Source organism: Echinops telfairi, unplaced genomic scaffold (assembly GCF_000313985.2).
Source record: "Echinops telfairi isolate 266 unplaced genomic scaffold, ASM31398v2 ScPeMD7_7427;HRSCAF=8465, whole genome shotgun sequence".
Classification (NCBI taxonomy): domain Eukaryota; kingdom Metazoa; phylum Chordata; class Mammalia; order Afrosoricida; family Tenrecidae; genus Echinops; species Echinops telfairi.
In genome coordinates, this window is record NW_022111327.1 from 6,559,217 (window position 1) to 6,565,076 (window position 5,860).

General features: G+C 47.6%; 1 pseudogene; it reads right to left on the minus strand.

The window, feature by feature from the left end:
• Positions 1 to 228: 228 nt before the first annotated feature.
• LOC101654522 lies at positions 229 to 5,328 on the minus strand (annotated as a pseudogene).
• Between the last annotated feature and the right edge of the window lie 532 nt (positions 5,329 to 5,860).

The following is a 5,860-nucleotide window of genomic DNA, read 5'->3' on the forward strand; positions in this document are numbered from 1 at the left end:
GTTGGACTCGGATAGGCCAGTCAACTTTCAGACAAAGCTCTCCCTTCCAGAGAGGAAGGAGTTCTCACGAGAGAGGAGGGAAGCTGTGATTCTGACCAAAACGTACACCCAAGGGAGCCCTCCTTGGAGAGGGGCCGCAGGGACCAGGGAGACTACTAGAAAGAGTAACAGAGAAGATGGATGTGGCAGGAATTTGGGCAGGTGTGTAAAAGTGGGGAGAGGCAAGCGCTAAGGAGTCCTCCGGGTCCCAGAAGTGCAGCTGTCTATATCCGGTTGGTAACTGAGCTCGTCACATATTTTCAGTAATTGCAGAATGTACGTGATAGAATATAGTAGCTCGCACTCTGGAGAAGCAACAGAGTTTTGCTCGCTTTCCTTTCAAGTTCCTCACACTTTAGGGATAAGTTTGTTTATTTTGTAGAGGGGCAGGGTGTATATTTGATGAACAGTGTTATGATTCTAGATTGTAAACTAGCGACAGACTTGAAAATGTTATTGGATCTTGAATATCAGATGGCAACCTGCCTCAATGACTGCTTTTCGTTCCGAGAAATGCTCCATTCACACAGTTAAAAGCCCACACGGCCAGAGTCAAAGTCCCACTCGGTGCCACTGAATATAGGAGTTAACCCCAAGCAAGTCCCTCATCTGTTCTGTACCCACATTGCTCCATCTATCTATGGAGGTGATCCTAGCACCTTCCCCATGGGATTGATGTGAAGATCCAATTAGTTTATACTCGTAAAGCCCTTAGACAAATACTTAGTTTATAATAAGCCCTCAAACCTTGTCACCTTATATTTCTTTGTTTGTTTGTTTTGATTTGTTGTTTTGTTTTCATCACCTTATATTTCAAGCACCAAATCTTATGGAAGAGGCCCGTGTGGTGGCATCATGTGTACTGGCAGTGTGTCTTTAAGATGCCGTATGAAAACGAAAATCCATCTAAAATGATGGTAACTAGGATCATTAAAAGACAGGAAAAAATGCTTATGATAAAGCACCTAAGGGGGAAATGCAACCATTTTGAAGTAGTATGACCTGACCCATGGCCAAGAATATGTCGCAGTGAAGTCTGAGAGAGACATATGTTAACCCTATTTACTTCTGAGCATCATGGATGTTATTTTTTCTGCTTTTTGACCCCTTTTCTGTATATTCTAAATGTCTTGATCAGCGCGTACCATTTTCTAATCAACAAATAACCCCCACTAAAAAAATGTACAAAAGATGACAACAACTACTCCACAGCAGTGTGAAGGCAGGAGAGTAGCCCCGGATCTGACCTTTCCTAGTGGGGGCTCCTCAGTCAGCTGCTGTTGACAAAAAGCCACCCACCACATTTGAGGGGGCTGGGGTGGAGTGGGGGGCAGGGACTGTAGAGTTTTTTCAAATAAGCTAGAGGAGCCTGTGAGGGAAAACTTATTTTTCCTTTGCTGTAACCGATCGTTGCCTGGTTTTGTAAGCACTGACTGTATAATTCTGACTATAGTGTAATGCTTGCTCAACTCTCCTCTGGCAAGCTTGTCTGAACCAACAGTTCGGTATTTGAGATTTTTAAAAAATAAAAATTTGATGTTATCTTTTGTAAACATCTGCCTTTGGTGTCAATTCTGTTCAAACGATGCCCCAATGGATTTTCTGGAACCCTGAAGAGAGAGATTCGTGGGAGACTCTGAGAGGGTGCGTGTTTCTTTCCGATGTCCTGGGTGTTCTTGTGGGGGCTTTGTGGGGGGGGGTGTCCAGGTACACTCAGAGCTCCCTGGGGTGGGGGGGCAGCAGTGCCCCTAGCTGTTGCCCTGCCTCACTCTTTGAGGGCTTTTACCCCAAAGAATGACTAACTCTGTGCGTGTGTGGGAGCTGAAGGCATAGCCAACCAGGCTCACTGCCCCTGAAACTAACCTCAGTGATGAGCTCTCTGGTATGCATCAAGGTTTGAAGACAGGGCCTGGAAAGACTTTCAGTCTTGGCAAAACAAAGGATTGATAATTTCTCCTCGAGTGAGTTCTCTCTCCTCCTGCCCCTCCCTCCACCCCATGTCAGCAGTAAGGTTTTGCCTGGGTGAGTTGTTACCTTATAAAACTCAGCATAGGAGGCAGGAGAGCTAGGAAGGGCCAGGGGACGACCAAGGGAAAAGAGATAGGAGTTGAATGTCAAACATCTGGTCACCTGTCTGAAGTCGCTTCATTGTGCAGACTGCTTTACCAGGATAAACCCACTACTGTGGAGTGGATTCTGCTGTGAGGCTTTACAGGAGCAGACAGCCTCATCTTTCTCCCAGAGTGGTAGATGGTTTCGAATCGCCAACTTTTCCCTTGGCAGCCCAGCAGTTAACCCCCCGAGCCGCCAAGGATATTAAAAAAAAAAGGAAAAAGAATCAAATTCACTCCCATCCAGTCGACGCCGATTAATAGCGATCCTATAGGGCAGGGTAGAACGGACACTATAGTTTTCCGAGACTGTAACTCTACGGGAATACAAGGCTTATTTCTCCCTTGAGTGGCTGGTGGTTTCAAACTGCTGATCTTGCAGTTAGTAGCCCAGCGAGGAACCACTGTTTTCCCAAGCCATCAGGCTCAAAGGATCAGTGTCATCATAAATCAAGGCTGTAAGTGTCTAATGCATTTTCGGTGTCACATGGGTCTTAGGAACCGGAGTCCCTTGTGAAGGGAAGCCAAGCATCTGAAGAGCATAGGTTGCTCAGGGGCTACCTTGGCTTGCATTTGTTCCTAAAAGAGGTAAGAGCCAGGGGAGGCTATCTGTTGGTGCACTGTTCTTCCTTTATAAAGGTGACGCGACGAATCATGGTGCAAACCTTTTAAGCTGGCATTTCAAGTCGTAACACACTATTTCTGACAATTTCAGTTCTAACACCTGCCTGCCTCTCTTTCAGAAAAATACAGTGCCAGCCCCGCTCTACCATTACTTTACAGTTCCAAATGACCTGCTTCAACCAGGCTGCTCATTTTGGTGTGCCTAAAATATGCTGTAAACATCTTACTTCCAGGATTTGCTCAGAGGAGCCCTGCTGGCAAAAGGAATTACGTGTTGGTCTGCTAACCTCAAGACCCACAGTTCAAAACCACCTGCTGCTCTTCAGAAGACAGATGAGGCTTTCTATTCCTGTAATCCACAGGGGACAGTTCTTCCCTGCCCTGTGGGTCACTTTCAATCAGAATTAACTCAGTGGCAGCCAGCGGGCTTTGCTCACATTAGCCCCTATTTGCCTTTTTCTCTTGGAAGGCCAGCCTGCTCTCCTCTTCCTGCTGTCAAAGCCCAACCAACTCTTCCTCTGAACCCAAGGAACCCAAACTGTTTACTCCGTGGCTTCAGGAGAAAGCAGTGAAGTTTGGTGATAGGAAATATCCCTGCAGGAGACACATTGTCCTTTATCAGACTCAGCCACTTGGGGCGACTTCCTGTATCTGTGACCTGGGCTGGGTGCCCCAGGGAATATACTTTCATCTCACATGGAGGTAAAGAAGTTGCTGTACATCATTCATTTCCTACTTTAAAATAAATGGGCACCCTGGGGAGAGAGCGGGGAGTCCTGTGAAACACCACAGCACCTTTTTCTTGGGCGCTGCCTTAAAGAACAATCCTGCCGTTCTCAGAGTTGACTCAAATCCTTAGCTCCCCAGGAGTCCACAGTGCTCCGTACCACCCACACATGCGGTCCTTAGTATATGAACGCCACGTCGATGACCCAGTCCCTGGAAGATCAAGCATGGGGATGGTTTTGCCAGCAGCAGGGATGAAGCTGCACACAGTCTGGGAATTTCTTACTCAGATGCCTTAGAACCAGGAGGCAACCATTCTCTAGTGCAGTCTGGACCAGGGCTTAGAAAGGAGCAAAACGGATTCATGTCTGATGTCCACTCCCTGAGCCCTGAAGCAGTAAGCACCCTAAACTAGGATAGTACCATGGCCTTCGCCCCCGAAGTTGCTTTCCATAATTCCATATTATAGGAGTTAAAGATATTAGTGGTCAGAGTGGGTTAGGGGCCGGAGTTTGGTTTACACTAATAAACTAGTTTTTCCTGCAGGAACTTCAACAATGAAATGACCTCTGATTGCATATAAGTATATTTAGACAAAAGGTGAATGAGCTCAAAAAAACCCACGATTTTTTAAAGGGTAAAGTTTGTGGAGAAATGGAATGAAAAGATAAAAATAAAAAGGATATAAACTTAATGTTCACAACATAAACTCCATTAAATTGCTACATAATAAAGAAATGTGTGTGTGTGTTAAGGTTAAATAATATTTTATTGAGCCCTGCCCGCCCGGTCACTTTTGCCGCGTATAGATCATGTGTACCCGCCCCCCAGAAGATGGAGGGCGGCAGCTGCAGCTGTGCAGCGCACTGCTCGATGAGACTCAGGAAGCTGGAGAAGCTGGTTTCCTCGTACTGCAGGACCAAGGCCGGCAGCACCATCTCTTCGTCTGTGGCCTTCACCGGCGCTACCTTCTCTGCCTCCTTCTGCCCGTCATTCTCTTGCAGGACCAGGCGCTGCTCCGGAGAGACCCGCTGCAGACACTGAACCACCAGCCAGCTGCATTTGTTGTCCTGGATGTCAGTGCCAACCTTACCCGTCCCACTGAGGTCACCAAAGAGGTCCAGGGAATCATCCTGGATCTGAAAGAGCTCGCCTATCTCCAGCAGGATCCGCTTGGCATCAGCGTGCTCCTTCTCGTCAATGCCCACCATGTATATGGCAGCAGCGACAGGGAGGCAAAAGGAGTAGAACGCGGTCTTGTACTTGACAATGGATTTGTACCTCTTTGGAGTAAACCTGCTGAGATCCACGTTGCCCTGGGAGGTGGTGATGAGGTCCAGGGCCTGTCCCATCTCAGCCTGAGAGGAACCCTCCAGGGAGAGCTGGAGAAGGTGCAGACAACAGGGCTGCCCTGGGCAGTAGAGAGAGCATCAACAGGTGGTAGACACAGGATTGCAGCAGCCTGACATCATTGATGGCATCCAGACCTAGGCCTGGCTTTTGTACCAGCAGGGCTGCCCCCGGCGGTGAGGGATGAGTCCATTCTGTCATCGAGTGTCAGGGCCCACTGCAGACTGTCAGCCTCCTGCTCCCCCAGCGCCTGCAACACAGCCACCACCATCACACCTCAGTTGTACTTGCCTCTGACGACATTGTACTCCAGGACCTTCCTGAGCCGGGCGACAGTGTCTCCAGTCTCTGGGGGTCCCAGCTCATCCTTGGTCAGCACTTTGAGCACATGGGAGAAGTGCCAGATGGAATTCTGCTTTTCTTGGGCATGAGCGTTCGCTTTCTGGTCTCCATTCATTCTGAGAGAGGAGCAGCATGCTCTGTTCCAGGGTGCTACATTTACACAACAAAACATTCTTCAGTTCAACTTCTATGTGTATACTTCAGTGCCATTACTATGTTTCATGTTGTACAACCGTTATTGATATCCTTTTCCAAATAATGCCATCACCATTAACATAAACCCAGTGCCCCTGTTATTAGTCTACGTACTTTAGAGAAACAAATCCACAGCAACTCATGTATAAGACACTTTTATGTGGCTTCTCCTTGGGGATGTCTTGCAAGCTGAAGCAGGGAACTGCTAAGGCAGCTGCACCCTGGTGCGACCACCACAAAGCAAGAGACCCGAGAACTAGAAAGGCGAGGCTCACCACACATTTATCCCTCCGCCTTTCAATTAGCCCCACATGTGATTATTGGCCAAGTTGGCACAATTAACTAACTCAATCCACCCCCTGCCAACCTGCCACCTGTATATAATTCTTAGCTTCACAATTGCAATTAAGTAACACCTATACCTTAACCCTATAATCCTGTGAATTTTTTCCCCTACCTATGAAAGTTTGTAA